This window comes from Coregonus clupeaformis, chromosome 40, assembly GCF_020615455.1.
Source record: "Coregonus clupeaformis isolate EN_2021a chromosome 40, ASM2061545v1, whole genome shotgun sequence".
NCBI classification, from domain to species: domain Eukaryota; kingdom Metazoa; phylum Chordata; class Actinopteri; order Salmoniformes; family Salmonidae; genus Coregonus; species Coregonus clupeaformis.
In genome coordinates, this window is record NC_059231.1 from 28308648 (window position 1) to 28326739 (window position 18092).

The 18092-nt window shown below is 41.2% G+C and overlaps 1 protein-coding gene across 1 annotated transcript in view; it reads left to right on the forward strand.

Moving 5' to 3' along the window:
• fgf14 (fibroblast growth factor 14) overlaps window positions 1–18092 on the forward strand; it is a 332041-nt gene that overhangs the window by 1077 nt on the left and 312872 nt on the right. The gene's annotated exons all lie outside the window — the stretch shown is intronic.

Below are 18092 nucleotides of genomic sequence, written 5' to 3' on the forward strand. Positions count from 1 at the left end.
TATTTTAGCACCTTGTATGGATATTGGGATCACATACTAATAAGGTTGCTCACTGAGCCGTCTGTCTATCTATCGGTCTCTCTTTTAACCAGCTTTTAGTTATCGGGGTTGCTGCAGCAGCTTTTCCCCCGCAACACTTGCTTCTCGATTTAATAGGTTATTCGCTATGTTTCAGCGAGCTTGGTGGGTGAGCAAGACAGCCTATGCTTATCTCAGTATCCACACATACACAACGATACATATTACAATATTTATTAGTGATGCATTATCTCATGCATTCTTTGGTCGTATGGAATGCATTGTGGGATAAAAGACGAACACCGGCGCGTGCATGGGCTAAAGTGTCATAATAGTGACACTTATACCTCCAATACACCACTGCCTGGCTATTGAAGGCAATGCATAAAAGTGATCCCACTGGGCAAAAACTGGTTCAATCAACGTTGTTTCCAAGTAATTTCAACTACAAAATTCAATGTGATGACGTTGAATAAATTTAGAAAACTGATCGGATTAGCAAAAAGTAATGTAAAGGAACTTTTATTTCTATTTTTATTTTTTACATTTAACCTAAATCCAATGTCATGGTGCTTTGTTTTGATGATTTCACGATGAATTCAGGTTAGTTGACAACACAACCAAATGTAAAAACCAAATGTAAAAAAAAAGAAGGAAAAAAAGACATTGAACTGACGTCTGTGCCCAGTGCGATATTTCTCAATGCACCTGCGATTCTTTCAACTATTTTTTTTTTCAACAGGCTGTTACCAAGGAAAGACAATATTGTACAGACAGCCTACATTTTAGGTTAACCTTGTGTTTTAAGTTGACGTGCTTGGCAGCACTGTTTCTTTTTCATTCCTCGACATTTGTAGGCTACTGCAGCATAGTAGATCATCATTCTGCAGCTATTTTGCCTTGCTGACACCGCAACAATAACGACGAAATAAACATTATATAGTCCTACTTTATAGTCAAATTCACATCATGTCCGATAATGAAGTCAATAAAGGCAACTATCACTTTTGGTAGATTCAAATAATAGCTAGAATATTTTTGAATGTAGGCTGTGGAAGGAGCTCCAGAAAAAACACCAACTTCCAGAAATGCCACTCTGGGGACTATAACCAAATCAGCACATACAGCGGATCAATCACAGCTACACGCCTTCTGTCGTCTGCAGTTTAGCCCACTGCCATGTCATGTGGCGCTCATTAAAACAGATGTACATCTATCTTGTGTATTTATTGAATTACCTGTACACTGTGGATGAGGTGCATACAGTATAGGCTAGTGTTGTCGCTGTGTAAATAGCAGGAACCATCCGTAGCCTATATTCTATATCCAGAGGACTGAAATATGGAGCAGGTCATCTGTAAGCTATTTAAATCTTATTGAAAGATGGCTGTTTGGGTCTGTTAATGTCTTTTAGATAATTGACCCCAGTGTAAAAAGAGCAAAGCAAGCCTAGGCTATAGGCCTGTCTTGACCCCTAAAACATATCCATGGAACCTATCTGAAACATAAACATTGAAACATCAGTCCTTTTTGTCACACAGTCAGACTAACTTGAGGATGCAGACTGGGATGAAAGGGGCTCACCTCAGCTGCTATGAGATCCATACAGGCGAACAGGATGAGTTGAATGAACCCATCATCTCACAGTTACAGGTAGCAAATCATGAATTTTGGGATAAGTTTCTCAAAGTAATTATGGCCCCAGAAGCAGCAGTGAAGACAGAGAGACCCTCTCTGTCCCAAATGGCACCCTATTCCCTAGCCTACATACTGCAAGACTTAAAAAAACAAAAACATAACTCAGGGGCCAGCAAGACGATTTTCAACAACATTCAACACAGTTGGAGACATCTGTTTTACAGTACAGATGTAGATGGATCTCTCTCTCTCTCTCTCTCTCTCTCTCTCTCTCTCTCTCTCTCTCTCTCTCTCTCTCTCTCTCTCTCTCTCTCTCTCTCTCTCACTCACTCACTCACTCACTCACTCACTCACTCACTCACTCACTCACTCATTCACAGACAGACACATACACACACACAGACTATGCATTATATGGACTAGATGTTCTATAGGAGCCTTCAACTCCAGCAGATGGCACTTGCAGATAGCCTTGTGTTGGCTAATATTTGCCTAGCAGGGGCAACATAGCTCTGTTGGCATTGATGTGTGTGTGTTTGCGTATTCTGTGCTCTAGGTGTGAGGTTAACGCAGATTTTGTTTTTAGCTGGGGATGAAGGAAAGCTGATTGGTTTTGTGAGAGCAAACCCACTTTGCCAGGGAACGAAAATGACTCTGGACAGTTTCTCTGAGGGACACAAGCCTTCTGTCCTGTGGCATGACTGTAGTATATAGACTGAATATTTGAATTAGTTAGTTGGTGCACCTCATTCTTATTCTGTGAAGTTTGTGTATGCCAGATTCAATATACAAACACAGCAACTTTACACAGTACTCTAACTTATCAATCAAAATAAATCATTTGACATTGATAAACAGTAGAATGCCTTTGCTTTCCATATTTGAGATTTTGAGATGTGAAAATGCAAGTGTCGGCATCACATCAACAGCATAGTTGGCTCATCTCACTTCTCAGTTATGATTGACATGAATTGAAAGAAACACAAACATATTTCATTTCCCTCAAGGCAGCATAAACAGTGGCCCTCCGTTGTTATTTTAGCACTGTAAATGTGATGAGCTGTGACAGCGCTGTCTGCCTCCTGTCTGTTCAACCCATACCCCAGGCCACACAGATCTAAGATCAGCTTAATGTCCTCAAATCCTAAACTTAACCAGAGGGAAGACCAAAGTAGGGCCCAGCTCACAAGTCCATATAGTCCATTAGCCCATGCCCCAGGCTAACTATTTGATACCAAAGTCAGACAGTAATTTTACAACATAAAGTTTACAGGATAAGGGTATGAGAGTAATAGGCAGCATGGCAAAGTCACTGAATAGGGCCAGGCCTTCCGCCTTTTGCCATACATACAACACAGGTGTGAGCAATCTTCAAGTGGTTTGCGGCGCTATCCACAACTTTGGTGTTGAATATGTGTAAAACTGCTGCTAGTTAGCACTGGTCGCGGTGCTGTTCATGGTGCTGAATCTACACCTAACCGTCGCTAGTTAGTGCTGACCGCAGTGCTGTCCATGGTTCTGAACAGACGGGAACTGCCGATACTGCCGATCACAGCACTGTCCGTTGGGCTGAATCAGCATCCACCGTCACTTGTTAACGCTGGTCACGGCACTGGCCATGGTGCTGAATTGTGTGTGTTGCTATAACAACACACTCAGGGTTACCACAGGATAGTGACACATTGTCTTCTTACCTGCAGCTTCTTCCAATGAAGTCGTAAATAAATATTTAGAGCCGATCTGTGTATGTTGGCCAACCTTTGCATCGAAATGGCCAACCTTTGTATTTTGACAACATACAAGACACAAAGTAAGACTTTACCACAGACTGATGAAGTACCAGAATGGCTTGTTTTGTTTGTGTCAAAACCAACAGCTGTCGTTTACCTCATTGATCAACTATTGTCTCAGCTCACGCAGAGGATTTGTCTGCAGGTAGACAAGAACTCCTGGCCCCCCTCAGATATGTCACATCTGCCACTCCATACTTCCTCTCCAAGCTAAACAAACAACAAACAACACTTCCTGGCTTAGGGTTGGCTTAGGTTACATGGAAAGCTCAGTAAAGACAGATGTTTAGATATATACAAAAGAGAGGGATGTGTGTAAAGCTATTCCAGGAGTGCCGGTTTGTCTTAGAGTACAGGTAATTAAAGCGCAGAATTCTTGTCGAAGACGCAAATTATGTTAGTAAAGACGGAAGCCCTGTAACTCCAAACAGACAAATTCCAGATGTACTTGTAGATATCCTTGAAAGCATGTTTCAACCTTTCAACTTGTGATGGTATTGACGGAATGATTTTGTCACATTTCTTGTCACACTTCAGTGACTATGATGACCCCTGTAGTTAGCCCTTCAGGTTAGTGGTCTGGTAGAACTGGCATTGCTGCTCTCTGATACACATGCTCAGTCTGATGTCTTAGAGAGGGGGTTAAGTCACTCTTGGTGGGCACATCTTGATGAATTAATTTAATCAAGTAATGAAGTAGTGTGGTGTAATCAGTGAACATTGGACTCCCCCTGCAGCTGTTCTACCAGTTAAGAGTGAATTACTGACCACAACGTTTACGTCATGTCACAGTGAAACTTTGAGGACACTTGGGAATAGTCAGCATTCCGCCTTAGTACATTTTTGCCATTGTAATTAGTGTCAGTGACTCCAAGCTCTCTTTATGTGTGTGTGTGTGTGTCTCTCTAGTTATCTCCCTGACACACACACACACAGCATTTGTCAGCACAGTTAGAAACATCTGTTTTACAGTATAGATGTAGATGGATCCATCTCTCTTCTCTTTCTCTCTCTCTCTCTCTCTCTCTCTCTCTCTCTCTCTCTCTCTCTCTCTCTCACACACACACACACACACACACACACACACACACACACACACACAAGCCTCCTGCTGTCCGTACAGCTACCTTCGCTCGGCTGCTTACTCAAATTCCCCGCATGGTGCCTAGCCTAGAGTGTACTGGTAGGCTACGGTGTGTGGTGCATTGTGAGGTAATGCTCAGCTCTATGGTATGTTACAGAGGCTTGGGGGGACCATGGTTGTCCCTATCTGGCCATGCTAGAAAGGACACCATCGAGTAGAAGGCCACAGCCATGGACCAGAGCTAGGAGAGACTAGGAGAGACTCAGGAGTAGAGTCGCTGGTCCAAAATAAAGAGCTTTATTTCATACCTAACCATACAATCTCAGCGAGCAACAAAACTGCGGCACAGTTATACATGCCAGCAATTTTACAACTCATTTCGTGCAGTTCTACTCATTTTGCCATAGGGCGGAGAGGAAAATGTGCTGTTTTACTGCACATTTCCTGCAATTCTACACATTTTGCCATAAGGTGGAGAGAAATGTTTGCAATTTTTAATATGATATCTGAGTGAGACAGACTAACAAAATCAATGGGGGCCCACCGGCCGGTAACTCGATCATGATTACTAACTTTAGATAGCTGGTCGCTAGTGACTGAGTGACTATCAGTGACTGACTGTACAAGAGTACTGATGCACAATCAAATGTTTTAATTAAACCTTGTGTATTCTACTATTCTAACTTGCAACAGTAAGTTGAGACCCCGACTGAGTTGATCCGAGGGCCTTCAAAAGGAGGCCGCTGCCAGTTGCCCATCCCTGGTATATAATCTATACCCTTGAATCATGTGATATTAGTGATTATTTCTAAGAATGTACAGTATTGACAAGCTACTCATTGAAAGCCCGCGAGCTCCTGGCAGCTGGCAAACTACCTTTTAGAGACCCCTGGTATACTTTAACTTAATGATGGTATTTAGAAAACATGTATTGCCAAGATGCCAAGTCCAAGAGGTGACTTGTATAATCCATTCTGCATTTTCTAAACTCTGCACTTTCTGCATTTTCTGTACTCACACACGCACACAGAGCTATCATACTTAGTGCTATTATTTGGACGATGAGTATTCAGTATCTATCGTCTGACAGCCAGGTTTTTTATTGAATGTAGACATCACTTGCTTACTAGAATTGCTTGGATTCATTGACTGTTGTGTAAATATTTTACATTTTATTCATTTTTAGCAGACGCTCTTATCCAGAGCGACATACAGTTAGTGAGTGCATACATTTTCATACTGGCCCCCCGTGGGAAACGAACCCACAACCCTGGCGTTGCAAGCACCATGCTCTACCAACTGAGCTACAGGGGACTAAATGGGAATACAATGTCAGATATTTTCACTGTGCTTCATCTGACAGCAGAACCAAATGACCTGGATTGCAGTTGAGATTACATTAAAAGTACATGGTGCATGTGATCAATGTTGTTCGTAAATGCATTGATTTTATGTATAGAGATAGAACCTGGATTCAGTTATACATGCCAGAAAGTAGAGCGTGAATATGTCTGAATTGATAGGACCTTGAACAGCCTTTAGAAATAGCAGTGTTTTTGTGTCAGTGTACTGAATTATATTTTAATAAGCTCTGCTGTGTGTTGAGATGTGCCTCACTGTCAAACTCAGGTTCATAAACCTGTGAGTAGTAAAATATTATCTTCCTCCCTGTACTTTTATAAATGCACACGCATGCAAGCATGCACACACGCACCCACAGGCAGATAGACACACGTGCACATTCTTCCCTCTTGTGCTGAGCAGTGTAAGAAGAGACTCCACAGTGTAATGTGAAATTACATGTGCATTTTAATAACCTAGATTCTGCTGATGGAAGACTTTTCTATGCAATTCTCACCTCAGAGCAAGTGTCAGTGCAACAGCCAAAGTAATATATCTAAAATCCTTGACTTTGCAAATCAGAGTTTAATACTGTATAAGAAAAAGGAGCAGTTTCTAGCTTGTTATAATGCAGTTAATTCATGCTCGACTCGCAATTTGTGCCAAGGGAGAAAAAAGCCAGGCATTAGACCACAAGTCTATAATTAAAGGGGTTGGAAGAGATTTAAACAAGAACTTCAACAATTAGACTAACAACAGGGTTGTCCAAAAATAACCTAAGCACACACACCAATGGCTTGTTGCTATGGTTTCACAAACAATCAATTACTGTGAGTTTATAATTGGTAGATCTGCAGTACTTGCTTCACCCACAATGGAAAAAGTGTTGTAGACACACTGCACCTTTGTTAGTACAGTTTCTCACTTCAGAAATAAAGACAAAGGGTATATGAGCCAAGGTTAAGTAAGACTATATTAGTTAGTATGGATATTATTGGCAGAATTAAAAGAAACAGGAACATCCTTTAAAGAAGTGAAGAAAACCGCTCAACACCGAACACAGTGGAGGAAGTTTGTGAATGACCTATGCTCCCCAAAGAGCAAAAGGGTTTAAGTCAGTCAAGTAAGTCATATTATTGGAAAAAGTTATACAACAGTAATATAATCATGGCATAAACCATTGTGTTGCTAAGCTTTAGTTGGCTAATGCTAATTATAGTTGACCTAAAGAACGGTTTGTGTCATGATGACAGTGTAATGTCACTAGGGAAAGATGACATACTGTATACACATCTAGTAGTTTGTGCAGGTGATGGAAGTCAAATAATAAAAGTAGAAGAAGACTCCAACCACTGCGGCATGTGTTCCTATGTGGTTTATTATTGAATCAGCGTTTCAACATCTAGGTTTAAGGGTAGAAACATTATTTTATGCTAGCATAGACTCTCCACAAGTCATTTATTATAACCTGACGTGACCAATTATGACATCTCTTATATCATTATGGTCCCATTATGTAGGCCTTATAACAGATGGCTGAAGTAATGTTTAACAGTATCCTCATTGGCATAAATGCAACAGGTACACATAATCGAGAGGCTCTCACTGTAAGTTTCTTTAATATTAATCATCATGTTGTAGCCAACATGATAATCGTCCTCAGCATCATCACTTTCCTCAGTGAATTAATTTGGGTTATCTCTCTTTTGCTCTTGAGAAACTTGAGTGATGAGATTCAAGAACTGGATCCCATTCCACCTCCCTTGGAAAGGCAATCAAGTTAGCATACAAATCAGTACAGAAACAGGAGAGGAGGAAGATGGGAAGAGAGTAAAAGGGAGTGGTACACAACAACAAAAAATCATGTTGTTTTTATGGTACCTTACTGGCAGCCAGTTACTTGTAAGTTACTGTAAAAAAAAAAGGTACAGTATATTACCTTAAATTCCAAAGAAACTTTGGCTTAACAGTACATTACTGTAAAGTGTATTGTATTGTATTGTACTGAACTCAACTCCACTCTATTCTACTCTACAGTACATGTACTGTTTTGTACTCTACTTTTCTTTACTGTACTGTACTCTACTGTGCTCTACAGTACTGTACTGTACGGTACTGAACTGTACTGTGCAGTCCAAATATGTGAAACATAGACGTCTATGATTGGTTCAGATTTGGTCCGGACCAAATCATGAATCAGTCATGGACGTCTATATTTGGGCCTAATGAAGGCCGGTCCAGACATCTGTGGACATTGAAATCAAGGCTTAAACAAACCGGTCCAGACGTACGTTGATGTTGAAATCAAAGCCAGGGTGGACTAACCAAATTTCAACTACTTTTCAACGTCCATAGATGTCCGATGTTGATCGGGGCTCAGTGGGTGAGGATGCTGGTATGGCTCTGGACGTGTGACTGTCTCATAGAGGTCCGCTGCACAGCACATTCAACAGTTAACATAGACAGCACAAACTCATTGCTTATACAGGTGATAATAAATACACACTGTATAAAATCCAATTTAGAAAAAGTCCATGTAGCTTAAATATCCAGATTGGTTGGACTTAAAATGGGAAATTGTTGAGCTCAATACTCCATTAACCTAATGATGTCTAGTTATTTTACTTGTCCGGGAACAGTTTACAATTAATACAGTGAGGGAAAAAAGTATTTGATCCCCTGCTGATTTTTTACGTTTGCCCACTGACAAAGAAATGATCAGTCTATCATTTTAATGGTAGGTTTATTTGAACAGTGAGAGACAGAATAACAACAAAAAAATCCAGAAAAACACATGTCAAAAGTGTTATAAATTGATTTGCATTTTATTGAGGGAAATAAGTATTTGACCCCTCTGCAAAACATGACTTAGTACTTGGTGGCAAAACCCTTGTTGGCAATCACAGAGGTCAGACGTTTCTTGTAGTTGGCCACCAGGTTTGCACACATCTCAGGAGGGATTTTGTCCCACTCCTCTTTGCAGATCTTCTCCAAGTCATTAAGGTTTCGAGGCTGACGTTTGGCAACTCGAACCTTCAGCTCCCTCCACAGATTTTCTATGGGATTAAGGTCTGGAGACTGGCTAGGCCACTCCAGGACCTTAATGTGCCTCTTCTTGAGCCACTCCTTTGTTGCCTTGGCCGTGTGTTTTGGGTCATTGTCATGCTGGAATACCCATCCACGACCCATTTTCAATGCCCTGGCTGAGGGAAGGAGGTTCTCACCCAAGATTTGACGGTACATGGCCCCGTCCATCGTCCCTTTGATGCGGTGAAGTTGTCCTGTCCCCTTAGCAGAAAAACACCCCCAAAGCATAATGTTTCCACCTCCATGTTTGACGGTGGGGATGGTGTTCTTGAGGTCATATGCAGCATTCCTCCACCTCCAAACACGGCGAGTTGAGTTGATGCCAAAGAGCTCCATTTTGGTCTCATCTGACCACAACACTTTCACCCAGTTCTCCTCTGAATCATTCAGATGTTCATTGGCAAACTTCAGACAGGCATGTATATGTGCTTTCTTGAGCAGGGGGACCTTGCGGGCGCTGCAGGATTTCAGTCCTTCACGGCGTAGTGTGTTACCAATTGTTTTCTTGGTGACTATGGTCCCAGCTGCCTTGAGATCATTGACAAGATCCTCCCGTGTAGTTCTGGGCTGATTCCTCACCGTTCTCATGATCATTGCAACTCCACAAGGTGAGATCTTACATGGAGCCCCAGGCCGAGGGAGATTGACAGTTCTTTTGTGTTTCTTCCATTTGCGAATAATCGCACCAACTGTTGTCACCTTCTCACCAAGCTGTTAGCGATGGTCTTGTAGCCCATTCCAGCCTTGTGTAGGGTCTACAATCTTGTCCCTGACATCCTTGAAAAGCTCTTTGGTCTTGGCCATGGTGGAGAGTTTGGAATCTGATTGATTGATTGCTTCTGTGGACAGGTGTCTTTTATACAGGTAACAAACTGAGATTAGGAGCACTCCTTTAAGAGTGTGCTCCTAATCTCAGTTTGTTACCTGTATAAAAGACACCTGGGAGCCAGAAATCTTTCTGATTGAGAGGGGGTCAAATACTTATTTCCCTCTTTAAAATGCAAATCAATTTATAACAGTTTTGACATGCATTTTTCTGGATTTTTTTGTTGTTATTCTGTCTCTCACTGTTCAAATAAACCTACCATTAAAATGATAGACTGGTCATTTCTTTGTCAGTGGGCAAACGTACAAAATCTGCAGGGGATCAAATACTTTTTTCCCTCACTGTACATACATTTCCAAGGCTGAAATATGATGCACTAACCCCAATTTAACAAAAAAAGAAGTGGATTTGTTTTAACCATTAGTAAGATTTTTGTACCTCTGGTCTGTGGTAACTCAGGGCAGATTTGTTAGAACCCACTATCTGGACCATTAATTGGATTATGACTGAAACTGGTAAGGAGTCAAAGGGGACTCTAAGTTCAATGTTAACATACTTCTCTCAACCAAAATAAAACAGCCATCTGTCAATAACAAAATAATTTCCATAGTTGAGCAGACATCTATATTATAGTTCATCCAACTTAAAATGTATAGCTCAGCTGATGATATCCTTACATCTTTAAGTTGAGAGGACTTGATCTCAAGGAGGGGACTACATTTTGGCAAATGTGGGACTAAACTTTGGCAAATGTGTTAAGACGACTCAGGAATGTATGTTAGCAGAACTGTCCTGCCCCAAAGTTGAGTAAACTAGAAATCATATTGCAGCTGGTTACCTTGATTTTTTAAGTTGACTCAACTTAAAAAATGTTACACTTCCGTTCTATTCTATTTAGGTCAATTCTATTTAATTTTATACAATTGCAGGCAATATCACAGTTTTACAAAGAAAACCATGTTACAAAGAAAACCATGCCATTAATGGCTTTAACAACACTTTTCATCGACAGTGCTGATCACTCAGTCGACTTTAGTAGTCATTGAAATGGCTAATCTTAGTGTTGACTTTGGTGATATAACACCATATTGGTATTACCAATTAATGTAGGAATGCATTTTGTATATTCACAATCTTCTAATTGTGATACAGAGAAAGACTGCATTAGGATGACAAGCCATGAAGACATTCTGCCTCTCCAGTCAATTAGACACAACCTTTTATAGACCTCATCAGCCCAGAGAATTTCATCACAAGAAAAATGGGTTCGCTGAAGAAAGCATGTTATGTGCATTACCGAGTAAGAGTGGCCATCGCTGAATTAATGGTAGTTGTAAATAATGTCAACTTAACAGTCTTTATAACTACCATTTATGCAGTGATGGCCTCTCCTACTCTGTAATTTCAACATAAAAGTAGTGTACGTTGAAAATCTCACCAATTTCAATATGGGATTATTAATCCTTTTAAAGCTTTGGAATGACTGCTTTAATAAAATATAAAAAGCCGGATTTCAGTATTTATTTATTTTTATATTAGCACACACCCCTGATCACAAATGTGGAAGCAGGTGTTTTTGATACATACAAAGCACAGCTAACCTATAAATAGCACAGCAGGCAGAAGGTAACTTTGGACTGTCAGAAATAAAGTTGTTTTCATGTTTGTCTGCTACATCCCAAAATCTGACAAGCAATGAATTCCTTTGCTAAAACTGTATCCGCCAATACATTAAGTTAGGCCTCGATTAGGCCTACATGTACATCATAGGAGGTTGGTGGCACCTTAATTAGGGAGGACGGGCTCGTGCTAATGGCTGGAGCTGAATGATGGAATTAGCTAGCGTAAGAAAAATAAATAAAAATACAACATATCTCTCTCTTTCTCTCTCTGCTGCTTCTTAATTTCTTTAGAAATTAATTTGTTAAAAACTGTTCAACTATTGTCTTTCTCTCTCTTTGAGTCAACTGCTCACTGCATTTTATGCACTGCAGTGCTAGGTAGATGTACAATGAGGGAAAAAAGTATTTGATCCCCTGCTGATTTTGTACGTTTGCCCACTGACAAAGAAATGATCAGTCTATAATTTAAATGGTAGGTTTATTTGAACAGTGAGAGACAGAATAACAACAACAAAATCCAGAAAAACGTATGTCAAAAATGTTATAAATTGATTTGCATTTTAATGAGGGAAATTAGTATTTGACCCCCTCTCAATCAGAAATATTTCTGGCTCCCAGGTGTCTTTTATACAGGTAATGGGTTGAGATTAGGAGCACACTCTTAAAGGAAGTGCTCCTAATCTCAGCTTGTTACCTGTATAAAAGACACCTGTCCACAGAAGCAATCAATCAATCAGATTCCAAACTCTCCACCATGGCCAAGACCAAAGACCTCTCCAAGGATGTCAGGGACAAGATTGTAGACCTACACAAGGCTGGAATGGGCTACAAGACCATCGGCAAGCAGCTTGGTGAGAAGGTGACAACAGTTGGTGCATATTCGCAAATGGAAGAAACACAAAAGACCTGTCAATCTCCCTCGGCATGGGGCTCCATGCAAGATCTCACCTCGTGGAGTTGCAATGATCATGAGAACGGTGTTGAATCAGCCCAGAACTACACGGGAGGATCTTGTCAATGATCTCAAGGCAGCTGGGACCATAGTCACCAAGAAAACAATTGGTAACACACTACGCCGTGAAGGACTGAAATCCTGCAGCGCCTGCAAGGTCCCCCTGCTCAAGAAAGCACATATACAGGCCCGTCTGAAGTTTGCCAATGAACATCTGAATGATTCAGAGGAGAACTGGGTGAAAGTGTTGTGGTCAGATGAGACCAAAATCGAGCTCTTTGGCATCAACTCAACTCGCCGTGTTTGGAGGAGGAGGAATGCTGCCTATGACCCCAAGAACACCATCCCCACCATCAAACATGGAGGTGGAAACGTAATGCTTTGGGGGTGTTTTTCTGCTAAGGGGACAGGACAACTTCACCGCATCAACGGGACGATGGACGGGGCCATGTACCGTCAAATCTTGGGTGAGAACCTCCTTCCCTCAGCCAGGGCATTGAAAATGGGTTGTGGATGGGTATTCTAGCATGACAATGACCCAAAACACACGGCCAAGGCAACAAAGGAGTGGCTCAAGAAGAAGCACATTAAGTTCCTGGAGTGGCCTAGCCAGTCTCCAGACCTTAATCCCATAGAAAATCTGTGGAGGGAGCTGAAGATTCAAGTTGCCAAACATCAGCCTCGAAACCTTAATGACTTGGAGAAGATCTGCAAAGAGTGGTGGGACAAAATCTCTCCTGAGATGTGTGCAAACCTGGTGGCCAACTACAAGAAACATCTGACCTCTGTGATTGCCAACAAGGGTTTTGCCACCAAGTACTAAGTCATGTTTTGCAGAGGGGTCAAATACTCATTTCTCTCATTAAAATGCAAATCAATTTATAACATTTTTGACATGCGTTTTTCTGGATTTATTTGTTATTCTGTCTCTCTCTGTTCAAATAAACCTACCATTAAAATTATAGACTGATCGTTTCTTTGTCAGTGGGCAAACGTACAAAATCAGCAGGGGATCAAATACTTTTTTCCCTCACTGTAGCTTATGCTTTCAGTATTAGATTAATTATCTGATCCTTTGATTGGATGGACAACATGTCAGTTCATGCTGCAAGAGCTCTGATAGGTTGGAGGTCATCCTCCGGAAGGGGGTGAGAACCATGAGCCTCTTAAGTTTTGTATTAAAGTCAATGTACCCAGAGGAGGACGGAAAATAGTTGTCCTCCGGCTACACTATGGTGATACCCTACAGAGTGTTGTTGAGGCTATGTGAATATGTGAATGTATTTAGTATAGTTTTATCTACAAATGATAACTTTATTAATGTTTCACTATTTGACAAGTCTTGCTGTCTTCATGAAAAAGGGAGGTTGATCAATAGATCAGGCTATTTATGTATATTGAAGGGATATTCAAAGGCTTCACAAAGATATGTCATGTCAAAAAGTTCATCAGTACCCAATCTCTCTTTTTCAACACGGTCGTGGTTATGTCAACTGGTGAATTCTGAGGTTGGAATAAAAATAAATAAAAGTGAAGCTATTCTCCGTATAGAGCGCTTAATCTGGCTGTTCAGTTCTTTATTGTCAGGTCAGCACAGTCCAGCTTCTCTGTGGAAGGACCCTGAATGCGTCCCAAGTGGCATCCTTTCCCTATATAGTGCACTACTTTTGACCAAAGCCCCTGAATGCTTTCAAGGTTTAATTCTGTCAAAGGGACTTTAGAAGGAGGCTCTGGTTTGGTCAGGGTTTGTTCAGGCATCTGGGGCTTACTCCCACTGTTGTGAAGTGGCACTTTGGCTGATTGCCGGAGATTGGGCCCTCTCTACAATTAAAGCCCCCTTTTGCATTTCAGTGAATAGGCATTGTGGTAGACCTTTGATGTCACTATCACCACATTTCATTTCTCACAAATTCTTGTAATAATGCTTGAAAAAATACAAACAATTCACCTCAGTCTTTACCAAAATAGCACTTCATCTTTTATACCATTGGCCCAAACGAAAACTAAGCTAAGCCGAAACGTCTTAAAATGTTTATCTCACTGTCAACCACCTTAACGTTACAGTACAGAGACACTTTGCAGCTGCTTGTTTTCAATTGAGTCCCACACCAATCCTCCCGTCCCACTCCCAAAATAAAAGTATGTCAAAACACGGTGGACAGAGGCGAAAAGCATGTAGTGTGTCTGTCGGTGCATCCTGGGGTCACAGGTTTGTGTTTGACATTTGTTGCTCTCGCTGTAACACTAGCCTCGCCCCTGTTGGCAGCAAATAGCTGCTGAAGCCTCCTCCTTTCATCTGTCAAAACCATTTACCACATATCCTCTCCTTTTCTCTCTCTCTCTTTCTCTCTTTCGCCTCATCTCTGTTCTCCGCTCATGCCCCAAGGCACTGGTGCTGCTGAGCCACACGCCTCTCTTTCTCTCACTCTCTCTCTCCTCTCGCTCTCTAACACTTTCACGTTGACATCTCTCTCTGTCTCCATGCTCCTCTCCTGCATTCAAAGCATAGGCTACACCTATTTGTCTGATGGTAGGAATTAAGGTACCTTCAGGGATAAGTAAACAAACACATACATTAACACATACATTACCATCACCACATACAAAGGTTGCATTTAATGTAACCCTAAACCCTACATTTCCTATACATTACCTCACTAAACATTAAGGGTCAGTTACCCAGACCCAGATTAAACAAACAAAAAATGACCCATGGAGCTTTTTTAGTCCAATAAAATACTTAATCTTGGTCTAGGAAACTGGCCGTAAGTCTACTTGGAAATGTTGCTCTGATTCTGTTTAAGTGGCCCATGCCGTTGGTCTTTCAAAACACTGACATGACATATCTTTGTGTCACACAGTGTTGTTTCGCAGTCTGCCGAGAGAGTCCATGTGTTGTGACTAATATTATTTCCTAGCCATCCAGGAGCGGGAAGTGATACAATCTCATTAAAGTCATGTCGACCCCAGTGCCGAGTGCAGGGCATGCTTGGATTGTGTTCCTCTCACTACAAGGGTTCAAATAAATGGGCAATGTTGTGTATCTACCTGTGTGTTTCTTATGAAGCATAGCTGTTTGAGAGTGGTCCAACATCAGGATTGTGGGTTTGATTCCTGCTCGGGCCACCAATGTGAAAATGAATCCTCACACTATTATAAGTCGCTTTGGATAAAAGCTTCTGCTAAATAGTATAATTATATTATATTATGATATAGACTCTGGGATGATAATACTTACTCACTTAGTGTTTGCGCTAGTGCAACATTTACATCTGTCATGTTCATAAAGCATTCTTTCATACAGGATTAGCTTGATTTTAAATCATAAACTGAAGCTAAATCATGAAAGTATCTGTCTTTATACATACAGTGCCTTCGAATAATATTCAGACCCCTTGACCTTTTCCACATTTTGTTACGTTACAACTTCTTCTAAAATTGATTTTAAAATATATATCCTCAGCAATCTACACACAATACCCCATAATGACAAAGCGAAAACAGGGTTTTAGAAATGTTTGCAAAGTTATAATACAAAAAAACGTATTTACATATATATTCAGACCCTTTGCTATGAGACTCAAAATTGAGCTCAGGTGCATCCTGTTTCCATTCATCATCCTTGAGATGTTTCTACAACTTGATTGGAGTCCACCTGTGGTAAATTCAATTGATTGGACATGATTTGGAAAGCCACACACATGTCTATAAAAGGTCCCACAGTTAACAGTGCATGTCAGAGAAAAAAACAAGCTCAGAGACAGGATTGTGTCAAGGCACAGATCTGGGGTACCAAAAGATTTCTGCACCATTGAAGGTCCCCAAGAACACAGTGGCCTCCATCATTCTTAAATGGAAGAAGTTTGGAACCATCAAGACTCTTCCTAGAGCTGGCCGCCCGGCCAAACTGAGCAATCAGGGGAGAAGGGCCTTGGTCAGGGAGGTAACCAATAACCCGATGGTCACTCTGATAGAGCTCTAGAGTTCCTCTGTGGAGATGGGTGAACCTTCCAGAAGGACAACCATCTCTGCAGCACTCCACCAATCAGGCCTTTATGGTGAACAGACTGAAGCCAATCCTCAGTAAAAGACACATGACAGCCCGCTTGGAGTTTGCCAAAAGGCACCTAAAGACTCTCAGACCATGAGAAACAAGACTCTCTGGTCAGATGAAACCAAGATTGAACTCTTTGGCCTGAATGCCAAGCGTCACGTCTGGAGAAAACCTGGCACCATCCCTACGGTGAAGCATGGTGGTGGCAGCATCATGCTGTGGGGATGTTTTTCAGCAGGAGGGACTGGGAGACTAGTCAGGATCGAGACAAAGATGAACGGAGCAAAGTACAGAGAGATCCTTGATGAAAACCTACTCTAGAGAACTGAGGTTTTTAGAAATATTTGCAAATTTATTAAAAATAAACAACTGAAATATTACATTTACATAGGTATGCAGACACTTTACACAGTACTTTGTTGAAGCACCTTTGGCAGCGATTACAGCCTCAAGTCTTCTTGGGTATGACGCTACAATCTTGGCACACCTGTATCTTCTCTGCAGATCCTCTCAAGATCTGTCAGGTTGGATGGGGAGCGTTGCTGCACAGCTATTTTCAGGTCTCTCCAGAGATGTTCGATCGGGTTCAAGTCCGGGCTCTGGCTGGGCCACTCAAGGACATTCAGAGACTTGTCCCGAAGCCACTCCTGCGTTGCCTTGGCTGTGTGCTTAGGGTCGTCCTGTTGGAAGGTGAACCTTCGCCCCAGTCTGAGGTCCTTTTGCTTTGTCATTATGGGGTATTGTGTGTAGATTGATGAGGGGGGGAAAAAACTATTTAATCAATTTTAGAAAAAGGCTGTAACCTAACAAAATGTGGAAAAAGTCAAGGGGTCTGAATACTTTCCAAAGGCACTGTATATTTATACATTTACATTTTAGCCATTTAGCAGACGCTCTTATCCAGAGTGACTTACATGAGCAATTAGGGTTAAGTGCCTTGCTCAAGGGCACATCGACAGATTTTTCACCTAGTCAGCTCGGGGATTAAAACCAGCGACCGTTCGGTTACTGGCACAACGTGCTTAACCACTAAGCTACCTGCCACCCATTCATTACCTTCAATGTTTTATTTTGTGATACATGTTACAGGAGCTTTGCACCAGTGCTAGCGTTGGGCAATATGGCCAAAATATATCACAATATTTTTTAAATTTTTACAGTATGACGGTATTTGATGGTATTTTATGTTCTTGAATAATACAATTTCGAAATATGCTTAATGAGTAGTGCGTGACCTCAAGGTGGCAAAACATACATTCTAATAGCTACAGATTGTACACCAGATAATGTGATATAACAAAAGAGTGTTGGTGTCCATTACTGGACGTTACAGGATAGCCCCATACAAACCAGCGCAAATATTGCGATTTGACTTGCAATTTGGATCAAAACACTTGGCTGAACAGTTGGAATCATGGAAATATAATGATTATTCTAATTCTATAGTTGGAATATAGTGTGCAGCTCTTTCAATACATTGTTGTTTGACATGACAACGAATGAAAAAGCCAGGGAGGAGCTATTGTGACAGGGTAGGAACTAAAGTGTTGGTTACTGTTTTCCAGTGGATCCTAATTAGGTGTTACAAAACATGTTTTCTCCAGAGAGTTTTCTCTTACTTCATGTAGCTAGCTAACATATTCATGCTTTGCCTATTACTCTCTGATTTAGAAGATACCA